The sequence below is a fragment of the Scleropages formosus genome, chromosome 21, assembly GCF_900964775.1.
Source record: "Scleropages formosus chromosome 21, fSclFor1.1, whole genome shotgun sequence".
In the NCBI taxonomy this organism is placed as follows: Eukaryota; Metazoa; Chordata; class Actinopteri; order Osteoglossiformes; family Osteoglossidae; genus Scleropages; species Scleropages formosus.
Window position 1 is genome coordinate 5,292,458 of NC_041826.1, and position 12,965 is coordinate 5,305,422.

Genomic DNA, 12,965 nt, shown 5'->3' on the forward strand with positions numbered 1-12,965 from the left:
AAATCTCATACCAATCCATGTCCATGAAGCAAAGTCCACCGTCCAGCTTTTATTTTCCGGATTGAACTCTCAAAATTGTCCTTCTTCCATAACCTGGGGCATCTGCTGACATCATTGTCGGCAGTTCAGGGTCGTATACAACCAGAACAAAACTCTGCGTTATGAACACCTTAACTTTTTTGAAAGCCTCTGTGGGCTTCTTGAAGCGGTCCAGGTGAATTTCATGGACTCTTTAAGAACATTTGTCATAAGATGGTAACTTAAAGTACTGCATAATGTTGAGTAAGTTCTGCACATCAAGGTTTCAACCTCCATAATAAGCATGATATTGTTAGAAATTCACACACACACACACACACACACACACATTCTCAGAACCGCTTGTCCCTTACGGGGTCACGGGGAACCGGAGCCTACCCGGCAACACAGGGCGTAAGGCCGGAGGGGGAAGGGGACGCACCCAGGACGGGACGCCAGTCCGTCACAAGGCACCCCAAGCGGGACTCGAACCCCAGACCCACCGGAGAGTAGGACTGCGGTCCAACCCACTGCGCCACCGCACCCCCTCTGTTAGAAATTCATTTTAGAAAAACATTTCTTTGATATGGATCATGTTGTTACACAATGGGAGAGTGGTGTGTTTTTTTTGTTTTTTTTTTTTACCCAGGAAGATCCAAACTAAATTCTGAAACACTGATCAGAACATTTACCCCAACAGCAGGCGCTCCAACCAATTCAGTTCCAGGAAGGAGTCATATCAGCATCATCATGGGCCTCGGACTGGGATCAGTACCTGAGTACTTCAGAGTTCACACTTTCCTCCTATTTTGGACTCTCCATGTCAAAAAGGCACGTTTTTCCAGTCATACAAACCTGGCTTTGCCTTAATGTGTAAGTGATAATAATGTCTGGCAAATTCATAGATTGTAATGAATATGGCATTGATGAATCGTTTAATCTTGTGCTTTTGTTATGACTTACTGTGTCTGTGTGTACGTTATTTCCTGCGTGATTAATGAAGGAAACGATTAATTAATAAGAAAAAACCCTGCCTACCTGCTGTTTTTTTTATTATTCAACGTTATTCATGTTATATTCAACGCTTAATGAAACGAGAGGAAATGTGCAAACTAGTAGTATTCAGAATTAATGCCATGGCATGCGTTCAACTGTTTACATTCAGGGATGAAATAGGGAAAGCGGGATGACTTAGAATTTAGAAGTACGCCTTTCCTGCAATACAAATCACAGGCAGAAACGACCGTTCAGCTTTCAAAACATCGCTAGCCATGTAAAATGACGCGCCCATAGTTTGCACCAGCAGCCAATCGCTCGGCGCGATTCACCTGTCAATGTGTGCTCATCCAATCGGTGTCCGCGCTTTGGTTACCGCCTACTTGTGTCCGTTCAATCCAATACTTAGAATGATAGCCGCCTTCGGTGCGCGCTCCCGACCGTGACCTGAAGTAACGCACCGCGCAAGCCCTGTCCCGTCCTATCAAAACGCTCCGTTTGTGCAGTTGTGTGTATGTGTATGTGTGTGTGGGGGTCGCTGGGAGAACCGTGCACGACGGTGAGAGCTGTGAGAGAGTGTCCCGGTCAGTCCGCCGACTGTTCGCGCTCTGCGTCATCGCTGCGCTGCCTCTCACGCTGGTAGTAACACAGCCTCTCGCACCCGGGTTGTACCGCAGAGCGGCGGCGTTCTGCCTGGACGGTGGATGGCGGACGAGGCGCCGGTGTGAAGAGGAGCTCCTGAGCGGTTTCCCCGAACGGCGGCGGCGCACTCGGTGAGCACCCGCGTGCCCTCCCGCTCGTCCGCGCGGCGATTATTACGCGCCACGCTCGACTCGTCGTGTTTGTGCTGATATTGGAACCCTCGCGTAGCTCTGCTGTCCGACCGTGAAGCTGTCTGTCACCTTGCGGGCTGCTCCGTCGCGAGGCTAGTAGCTGCGTGGCTGGCAGGCGCGCGTGTGTGTGCCGCCCGCCCGGACGGGCAGCGCTGTGGTGCTCGCGGCTGCGCGCGCGGCAAAGGCGGACCGGCGGCGGCAGTCGACTCGCGTGGCGCGCGCGGGGCGCGCGATCGCGTCGACAGCCTGTGGCTTCGCAGAGCCGCGCGACCGACTCACTGCAGCGCTGTCAAGTGAAGCGCACGAAAACGACCACGGTGGGTTGGCGCAGGAAGCAGGGAGACGGCAGGAGAGGAACGAGATCATCTTGGTGCCGTCGCCTCTTCTGTGCTTCGCTTCTTCATCACCAGTGTGGACACACACACACACACACACACACACGTGATCTTGGTTGGAGTACATGGCCGCGTGTTGTCACGCTCAGTGACTGAGTGGGGGACACTGATTTGGATCGAATGAGCTCCGTGTTGTCAGGTTGGGCAGCTGGTCACTGCTTGTCGTCGAAGCGGACACCGATGTGCATCCAGTCATTAGTCAAGTTGGACTGTTTTGTTTATGGGTTTATTCTGTTGTTGTTGATGATGTTGATGCAGATGTGTGATTATCTGACAGCACCAGGTCAAGCTGCACGGTTGGACGCACATCTGTGAGTACGTGACAGCGGTGGATCAGGTTGGACAGCTCAGCTGGACACGTTGCTGGATGTCACGTGCGGACACATTTGCATCCGTTCGTTTGGCAGACACGTTTCTCCAAAGCGGCTCACGCCTCGGAGGACAGCGCAGCGAGCGCGTTCCAGCAACAGGAGGAAGGGCGCGCGTCGGTGTGTGCCGGTCCTGCTTCTGGTTGGACGGTCGAACGTGCTGGTCGCTTCAGATGCGGACACAGATGTGCGAGTAGGTGACGGCACCAGGTCAGTCTCCGTGTGTGTCGGCGCGTGATCCCTAACCCTGCGTTCGCTTAGTATGCGTCTGAGGGCGACGGTGAATAATACAAAAGTGGGCAGTTCCCCTCGCTGTGATTCATCCGCTTGTTTATTCTGAATGCTGATTCAAAACTGCAGGCAGTGCTGACGAACGCCTGTTTGTGTTTGCTCCTCACTGCCGCATCTCTTTTGTGCTCATCGCTACCCGTGGAGTGCTGTAGTAAGTCAACGGGACCGAGTGGGTGTGCTGCTCCGGGGCTTGGCTTGGACCAGCCCGTCACCCTTACCTGTGGGGGTGTGAAACGGTGGGAATTCAAGTCGAACCGCTGTCCCTTAAGCTGGCGCCTTTCATTCTTGCCACGTGGGGTTTGCGGAAAGTCCGTGACAGATTTGGGATTTGCCTGCAGAGGCGAAATCCTGTCAAATCAAAGCTGAGCCAAACTTACCACCCTGTGCCTGCTTTACAGTGGTGTGCAGAGGACCTGACTTTTTTTTTTTTTTTTATAAAATAAAATGTTTATACTGGTGGGGGGATGCGGTGGCACGGCAGGTTTGGCCTGTGCTTGCTCTCTGGTGGGTCTGGGGTTCAAGTCCCTCTTGGGGTGTCTCGTGATGGATTGGCGTCCCCTTCCGGCCTTGCGTCCTGTGTTGCCGGCTTAGGTTCCGGCTCGCTGCAGTCCCGCTCGGGACAAGCGGCTCCGGCCTGTGCGTGTGCGTGTGTGTGTTTATACCAGTTCCTCCCTTTATGAACGCTGTTGGGGTTAGACATCCATAACTTCAATTCACCTTGTCACTTTTACCACCGATCCACAATCAATAAAAGCTTAAATACAAATGTTCCCTCAAATTATTTGCTTGGTTAGGTCCTCCAAAGATATCAGATAAAGTTATCCGTGGGACTAATTTTTTGTAAATAACATTAAAATTTCAATTTCCTTATCGCTTGGAACGTTTGCGATTCATCACAAGAACACGTGCAACGTCCATCCCCTCGTTGCTGAACCCCAAGCGCAGGCTGCGAACACTGTGACAGCGAGTTGAATGAAGGCAGCCCCTCACTCCTCTTTCTGCTCTGCATCCGTGTTTTTCGCTGCCAACTAACGCAGATGTCGAGACACGGGCGGTTTCACGTTGCAAACGCGGGTTTAAAAAATGGATCGGTGAAGGAAAGGCAATTGAACGGTAAAAATATCAAATGTTTGTGCCTTAAATTCATAACATGAGGGTTCGGCGTATATGATAGGCGAAGGATGGCATTTGTAAATCCGGCCATCAAGTCCATAAATAGGCCTTACGCACACTAGAGCGGGGACTATGGCAGGAAGTGGACTGCTCGTATCCGAGGTCCCTCTGGGTGGTTGAACGGTTGCCGTCCTCCTCCCTGTCCCTGGCGGTAGGCTACTTCGGAGTCCAGAAATCACTTCTGGTGCCTGTAGGGCTGCAGATGTCACGCAAGATACATTGACGCGGGGTTGCGATGCGGGAGTCCACGCAGGGCGGTGGGGGTGGTCGACTCGCCACCCAACCTGAACGCATCTCTTTGGGCTGTGGGCAGAAACCAGAGCGCCCAGAGGAAACCCGCTCGAACACGGGGCAAATAAACAAACTCCACGCGGGCTTAGCTGGATTCGAACCCGTGCCCGCGCAGCCCAGGTACCGGACGAGAACGCTGATGGCTTTGGTGTTCTCGTCCAACGTTTTCTTTAATGCTTGTTTGCACGTAGCGATGCCTCTGGAGGTCCGTTCCGGTCAGTTCTAAATTCAGCCGCGAGAGAAAGTCGTGCCGCACGTCGACCGAGAGCTGCTGGTTTGTTAAAATCGGCTGGCCCTCTCGGGATGTCGTTTTTCATCATTGTAGCATCGATCTCTGCTTCTTTCGAAACTGCTTTGTTGATTTGTGTTGCGTTCTCGTCTTATTCCGCGGACGGTTATTTGGTTTGAGCGTTTCAGTGCGACAACTCTCTTCATCCTGGGATTGTGATACGGTGTGGAAAGAGACCCCCCGAAGTGGTCAGTCTGGTTCTGTAAAGGGACTCGCTGGTAATGTGATGCCAAGGTTTTGTTATCGTCGGTCACCGGAGAACAATAACCGAAAGAGATAAAGTCATGGCGCTGAGCACCAGAACAGAGCTGCTCTATTTTAGATAACGTTTTAAAACCGTTCATTAAAATTCATGAAGAAATAACTCATCTATGTCCTCCAACAGTTAAATTATGTGGTAAGGTCTTGCAGGGGTCTTCTAAATGATTTTGAAGCTCAAGTACGGTAAACAAAGTCGTTTGTTGCTGGAGTTAAATAACACCTCTCCAGGTGTTCAGTGTTGATGCCCTCCTGTGTTTGCTGTGTTTGTTTTTTTTTTGTCCTTTATGCCACTGGGAAGTGATGGAAAATCCACCATCTGAATTGCCTGGACGCCTCTTTAATTGAAATTGAATCCAGACTTGCTGGTTTGGAGATAAAGTCGAGCTCTGAAGAGCAGGAGAAATGTATTTCTTTTTCCCCCCGCGGGGGGGGGGGGGTGTAGCCGCAGGATGATTTCTATTTAGGCCCCTCTTGTGGAAGTCCACCCGTCTCATGCTGGAAGGTGTCTCGCTCTCCGCGGTGACCCACGGTGAGTCACTCCGACTCGACGGACTCCGCAGACGTGCGCACGAAGCCGGAAGGAAAACTCAAATGACCCAGACTAATAAAACAATAAGCAGACGAACCAGAAACATGCATCCGAAGAGTTGGTAACTAATCTCTTGGGTTACTGAAATAAAGTGCTTTTCGCGTGTGTTTATTTTCATCGTCTGTAGTGCTGCTGTAATTCAATGCCGTGCATAGGCCAGATTTTTTTCCCTAATATGTTTTCATAAAACGCTGGCTTACATTGTGCCTCTTAGTCGCTGCTTCAGATTAAATGTTGTGAATACCTCTTAAGAGTATGTTTATTGGACTGGAACTATTGGCCTTTCCGGGTATCTCCGATGGGGGATGGAGGGGTAACGGCGGCTAATTGGGTAGCAGCCTCGCTGCAGAGGCCCATGGGGTTTAGAGGGGGTGTATCGTTATGCATGGATGGCTGGCTTATGAGACACCATCTGACATGCCTTAAATGTCCACGTCTCGTCCCAGAGGGCTCATCGCTGCCTCCCCGAGCAGAAAGCTTGGGGGGTTTTCGTGCCTGATGTTAGGTTGCATTCGTTGCACTCATTACATCAACATGTTGAGATACTATTTGCATCGATCAGTGAGGCGGAGGATTTTGTCACTGATTTTGTCACCTGTAACATACTATAATAGACTTCTGGCAAAATAGGAAAACAAGTAATTGACGTTAGCGGATGTCCATGAACAAGTGAAGTACCGATGAAGACTTTCTAAAGCGTGCGGATGTCTTTAAACGTGAAACGCTTGTTGTGTACTGTGGGATACAGTAATGGCGTGGTCAAATCACAGTGAGTTTGAGTCTACAAATTATCATCAAAGTGTGATTCTGATCTGAGATACATGGGACCCTTTGAAACTTTGTGGTATTTTGGGGTCCTACTCAAGTTGGGACTTGTGTTGTTTCTCTGTCATATTTGCTTTGTACCTGGTTCCCCCTGGGCTTTGGAGGCACTTCTGACTAATTCAGGAGAATAAATGACCATGATGATGATTAAAAAATATCCCGGTGCCTAGCAAGGTGTTTCTCTCCAGTCACTGTGGAAGAAGCTCACTTACTCCCGCTGTTGGGTCACCGTTATACCCGGACTTTCCGTGTTTCCATCACACTCTCATCATTTCACTTCTATGTCTACATAATTTTTAATGTCAGATACCAGATCAGGTACAAACTTGAGTTCTTCTTCTCATACCTCAACTGATCAACAGCTCTGTATGTGTTTGCAGGTGCTTGTACTTCTCACTGAGGAGCAGATGCTTTCCCAATGTGTCTCCTTCACGTGTTCCTACCCCTGCAGCAGTTGTACCTCACCAGAGAGAAAGAGCTAGTTGTGTACTGGCTACACACGACCTTCACATGTTGTCTGCAATGTGCATCATCCCCGTCCTTGACCCAGGGACCACAATGTGTGTTGCTAGCCTGCGGCTGGCGCTGCGATGTTTCACCCTGCCTCCGAACGGCGCACGCAAACCCGTCCTCGAGGTAACTCTGTTTTTGGGACTTTGCCCACCATGTGCCTTCTGAATGGCCAGGCACGGCCTCAAAGGGTGAGAGCACGATGTAGCCCTTCCTCTCTTCCTCGACACCTTCCTCCCCTGTGGAACTCCTCCGCAGTCGGGCGCGGCATCTGCTCCTCTTACTGACACCCGCTGTGGTGTTTGTTGTCTGAGTCAGGCTAATGAAACATCTCCCACTGTTAGGTTTTTCACGCTGCACGAAGGCTTCGGTTGGAATCGTCCAGCTCGGATGCCATTGAAGAAATGCTTGAGTCATCCGCTCTTCGTGATAGACCCATGACAGAAGCGAGGCTGGGACAGGTCACACGTCTGACATCCATTCATATCTGAAATAATGTGCTTGATGACCAGGCTCACATCTTCTCAAATCCTCTTGAAGGTGTGGCTGCTGAGCTCTGTGTGGTAGGTGGAAAGGCATATTAAAAAGGACGTTTACCGGGTGGGAAAATGTTACTTTCACATTTTACAAGCTGCTCTTGGTCCTACAGAAGTCCTCAAGATGCTTAGGGCCTACAGGAGCTCTTTGCACAGTCTGTTCAAACCAGGTTCAGAGACAACTTCTGTTGGACAGCTTCAGTAAGAAATAAGGGTTCAACGATGGAATAAATGGAGCACATTCAATTTCCATATATGTTTTAGTAGAATAAACAAGTGAGGGAGCAGCTAGTGCAGTAGTTAGAGCCACCACCTTTCACTTGAAGGCCCAGGTTCAAATCCTGCTCCCACTCTGATATAGTAAAATCAGGGCCACGGCTGTGGTACTGGCTGCAGCTGCAGCTTTTCAACCCAGGTTTTGTGTGTACATAAAGCGGGTCCTAGTTTAACTGTGTTCTTCATCCTTTTTTTTTTTTTTTTTGCCTAAGCTGTTTAAAGTGGCCTAAAATCAGGTATTTCTGTGAATGGGAAGGTGGCTGTGAACTCTGGAAAAGCAAGAATTTGGGCAGCTTGGCCACTGAGAGTAGAAGGTATGGATTTGCATATTCACATTCCCTTGGCTAAGCTGTCGCTGATGGACACAGGGTCGGTCTCTCTCTCTCTCTCTCACAGCTCACACTCTCTCTCTCTCTCTCTCACACACACACTCGCACACACACTTATTCTTCTCATTTGCTCAGTCAGTTGGTTGCTCTTTGACCGAGATGACTTGAACATCTGGGTGGTTGTGCCGGTCAGAAACCTGCTGGGGGCCATTGCTTCACCTGGAAAAGTACTGCAGTCCGCTGCAGCCCCCGCCCCCCCCCCCCCCCCCCATATCACAGTCCCAGATCATGAAGTATTTGTGTTGCTTTGTCACTTCGCTGGCCACACAGGTCTCCCCTTTGCTGTTCTCACGCGGTTTTGAGGATGAAGGCACCAGGGAATTATTAGACAACGGTGGCTTTGACAATGGTGCGGAATCTGTAATTCGAGATCAGGGCTCTAATCCTCAGTAATGTTTCTTCCTTCTGAGCAGATTTAAGAAAATAACAATAATGGGAAGAGGAGCCCTGCTGGTTCTGAGCCCTCTGTGATTCGCAGGCTACGGTGTTCTCTTCCTCGAGTTTCTGCTTCAATTTGACCACCGTCACAAGCCGTAAATTGCGTCCTTTACGTCCCTCGGTGGGAACGTGCGGTTGTCTTTGATTAAAAACCCTGGCGACATTGTGAGATTTGGCAGTTTATTCGCATGTTTTATCTTGCATACTACATTAATGGGGTATCAAAGCATGTCCTGCTGGCCCCCATTACCTCTCCTTCCATGCCAGTCCACAAGTTCTGCTTTTACATGGCAATTACAAAGGAACATGGCAATTAACGGCCCACAATTCCACTCCATTTGCAGTTTCTGCTAATGAGTTTATCTGCCCAGGTGGATGATGGGGAGGAGCAAAGGGGGTCTTCCTGCTTCCCGTTGTCCCCAAGGTCATGGCGATGCTTGTTTGGGGTAGTGGAGATTTGCTGTGTGTCGCATTCTATCAACAGGCTGCAGTCGGGCGGCGGCGGCACGTCGCCGTGCTCCGTCGTACTTGTCAGCCCCTGTCGGGACACGCCGTCGGCGACCACGTTGGCTGACCTGGAAGGGAGATTCTGAAGCAGTACTGTTTCTGAACAGACCCCGCTGCAGAGCGGATGGAGGACGCTCAGGATCCTCTTCTGGGTATCGATAAAGCCTTTATCTCGTGGCGGATCTTTCGGCGAGCCGACAGGTTTGGTTTACCGCCGCTCTCTGGTTCCGTTTGCACAGCGCGCGCCTCTTGCGGTAAGCAGGCTGCTTCCAGCCATCTCCTTGCTGCGTTATGTAACGCTCGCGCCTTCCCGTGGACGTCAGAGCGGTGCTTTGTGATGCTCGATCTGTGTCCGAGACAAGGCTGCTGAGCTCTCGGGAATTTGACGCCGCCTCCGGCATCGGCGGGAGCCGAATCGGCGCTCGCGTGGCTCACGGATCCATGGCTGCGTGGCGTTTACGGCTGTTGTCGCGTTGATGTTGGTTGCTCGGAGACAACTTGCCCCGGTACTGTTCCCCTTACCCCGATCTCCCCCGTATTGCAAGGACTGCCTCAATCACAAAGGTCAGCTACACCTAACCCACGACCAGTGAAGGTTAACTGAGGTCAGAGCCATTTTTTTACTGGACTGTTTACAAAACCCGCTAAGGTTCTCCCAGCATTCTCCTTTCTCATCCCCAGATGAAGCCGATCCAGTATCGGCCCGATGGAATGCGTTCTCTTTCGATCCACTGAGAATGTCTCATTATTCCTTTCCAGGTGGACTTCTGAAGGTGACGGTGCGCTAAAATATGATTGATTGCGCGACCGTCGGCTGCAGCGTGTCCGCTCTCGCTTCGCTTCTCGCGTCTCGGATGGATCCTCACGGAGGCCGGGCGCCGTCGCGTCTCCTGTTTTATGCGAAGGAGGAGCTAAAACGGGCCCGAGAGCTGTCGCGCTTGCCTTGGCCGCCTGGTCGGCAATCGCTCCGGCTTCCATTTTTACATGGGACGGGGGAAAGAAATACCACGGTCAGGTGTGCATCTTGTTTCGTTTCACAGCAGAGGGATGAAAAAGTGGCGTTGGGACGTTCAGCTGGAAAGCGGAGCAGGTGCGGCACGGTTCGCGAGGCCCGCGTGCACTTTGTGCATTCAACGGAAACATTTTAATTTGATCCCTGCTTTAAAACAGGTTGGATTTATTCCCCGAAGCTGCGCGCTCTGGAGCAATTCCACGTGCTGTCATTTTTGTGAAGCGTCTGAAATGTGTGGCGGACGAGAAATGATCCCTGAACAGTATGATAGGCAGAATATGGCGAGTGCACTGGAGTCTCTTTTCTTATTTAAGTTAAAATATTCTCTTTTGCTGAATCAAAAAGAATTCATGTTTGAATTTGATCTGGCTCCGTTCTGCATATTAATGTTATACACACACACACACACACACACACGAGTATATAGCTGCTTTTGACACAAAGTATGTCTAAAACCCTAGTGATGTTAATGGAAGAGGGGGAAAGGTCGATAAATAAACACACTGCATGTGGGGTCACTAAAAACACATCTGAACGCACAGTGTATAAACAGTGTATAAATACAGTAGAAACAGCTGCTGTTCTCGCTTTCTGAACCGTTCCGCAGAAGGATGAATGTGCAAAGGAAGGAAACTGTGAGGCCTAGATTACGCAGAACGAGAATGCCAGGAAAGCGAGCGGTCTCTAGTCGCCCCTATTTAAAAACGCGTCGTTTCTTAGTTTGCTTCTCGCGTGCGGATCGTCCGTGTGCTTGCTTCGGCGTGCTGGCGCAGCGGGTAGCGAGCGCGGCGTTGTGCGCCGTCTCCTTGCGGTCTGAAGGCTCTCTCTCGGTTGAGATCCTGCTGTGTCGTACCACCCTTGATGAAGGCACTTGAATGGAACGACCCTGAATTTGTCCGGTAAGAGTACCGTGCTCTATAAATGGCACGCCACTGTAAAGTTGATTTTGTGACATTTTCGGTTGCCCAGGGTAAAAGCGTGAGCTAAGTAAAGGTTAATAGCAATATTGCAGTATATTATTGCATAAGATGATGTTGCATGAGAAATGCATGGAGGTGCAGGGTGGTATTGAGAAGGGAAACGAGAGATTTCTGCTTGAACTCATTGATGAGGATGAGCAGAGGCAAAGTTTACAATGGTTCTTATTTAGGTATTTTTATGTATAGGGTAACCCCCCTCACCCTTTTTTTAAATGGATCTTTGCCTTACACACACTTTTTGTGGAGTGTGGTCCATTTGAAGGTTCCAGGATATTTCCTGGAAAACCTCGTCCTTTGGCTTTGCCGCGGTATTCGCTCGGAAATGTGCTGCACAAAAAAAGGCAACGCTTAAGACGTGCTTTATAAAAATAATTGTTGAGAGATGGGTATCCGGTGACTCTCGATGTTCTGCGAGCGCCCCAGAAAAAGCTCTAAAGCTTCATTTAGGGAGTTGCCATTCTTTTTAACACACTCGCTGTGAGGACCATTGTCCATTTCATGACCACCTCCGTTCCCGGTAACTAATCTACTGTTCTCGCAAGACACAAATGTCCTCTCTGAAGGCTCACTCTCTCGTAAGAAAAGACTTGCACAGATGAAGATTGAATTGAAAACATATTCAGTTTTTTTTAATCGCTCTAGTAGCTCCTAAATAATAATTCATCGCCTGTTGTTGTATTACATTTTATTGTAAATTATAGGTTTGGGGTTTTTTTCCTCTCTTCTGTCTTGGTGAAGTAAATGAGAATGAATAACCGCCGAGTGTGAGTAACAGTGTGAGATAAATAGATGTATACTGGTCGTACATAGTGACCATATGTCTGTTTTTAGTTTGGGGCAGTTTTCCATCCGTATATTGATAAGCAGGTATCTTATTTTTCCTCTCTTTGTTCACTTGCGGGACAAAGAATGAATGATTTCAATCAGTGCAGTGATTTAGCTTACATTTTTTGCTTCTATGGATGAGTGACCCAGTGTAAGTAGTGTATCTAGCAGTGTAAGTCACCACGGTGAATAAGGTGTGTGCGCTGATAAAACTATATAGAGTTCGATTGAAGTCGCTTTAGAGAAACGTGTCTATTAAATAAATAAATGCAAATGTTTGAAGCTTCTTTTTCCACCTCAAGGTTTGATTCTTCCAGTCTCTCAACTACCAAGTTGCTCACAGCTTTACGGTACATTTATTCCATTATTATTACAGTGCATTGTGGGGCCTGTACATATGTCGTGAGTTGTTGGGAATTAATGTGAGGACCGGCACGTTCAGGTTGAGTTCAGTTTTTTTTTTTTAAATGCTTGTTGCAGTGATGAACGATGCGCTGGTAGTGTTGAGATGAGCTCTTTCTTTGGTCACCTCATTGGGTCACTGTTTTGTTCATCTCTTTGTCACCATCAGCTTGCAAATGCATGGCTTCCCAAGGGTTGACTACCAGGATGGTACTGTTTTTGGAGGAAAAGAACAGTTGTTTTTCCAAACTAGCGTTCTCGTTATAAGGGTTGCTTGAGTGTGTTAAAAAATAAAGTCCTTCAGATGAAAGTCTTTGGTTTTTGAAGTTCTGGTCGCTGCTGGCGGTTGGGACCTTCCTGAGTAATATATTGGAACAACAGAAGAATCCAGTTAAGGGCTTGGGCGTTCAGAACCTCCTGGTACCCAGGAGTCTAAAGCAATGATGGGAGGGACCACACACTCTTGTCTGAGTAGTTGTTTATTGTAAGTTGGCGGACGCGTTTCGGCGGGATACCTTTTTGCCGACGTTCTGTGTCGGCAGGATGCCTCCATCATCTGTCACGTTAAGAGAAATATATTTTGGTAATCTCCTGCGTGCTCCCCCGTCTTTGCTTTAGCTTTTCAAGTGACTCATTTAGTGCCGTCCGCACGAGGCTTCGCCAGTGTCCCGTTTTGGAGTCACCAGTTCGGCTGAAATGCGGGCCTTTGGGTTGCGGGGGCGTGAGATGAGGGCATCCGGAGAAAACCCACACAAACGCGG

General features: G+C 49.3%; 1 long non-coding RNA gene across 1 annotated transcript in view; it reads left to right on the forward strand.

Annotated features, from left to right (window-relative positions):
• Nucleotides 1–1,742: 1,742 nt before the first annotated feature.
• Nucleotides 1,743–12,965, forward strand: part of LOC114909282 (uncharacterized) — a 53,911-nt gene continuing 42,688 nt past the window's right edge. Inside the window, exon 1 of the long non-coding RNA XR_003797204.1 lies at nt 1,743–1,787. This is a non-coding gene — a long non-coding RNA (uncharacterized LOC114909282). The remainder of the gene's footprint in view (nt 1,788–12,965) is intronic.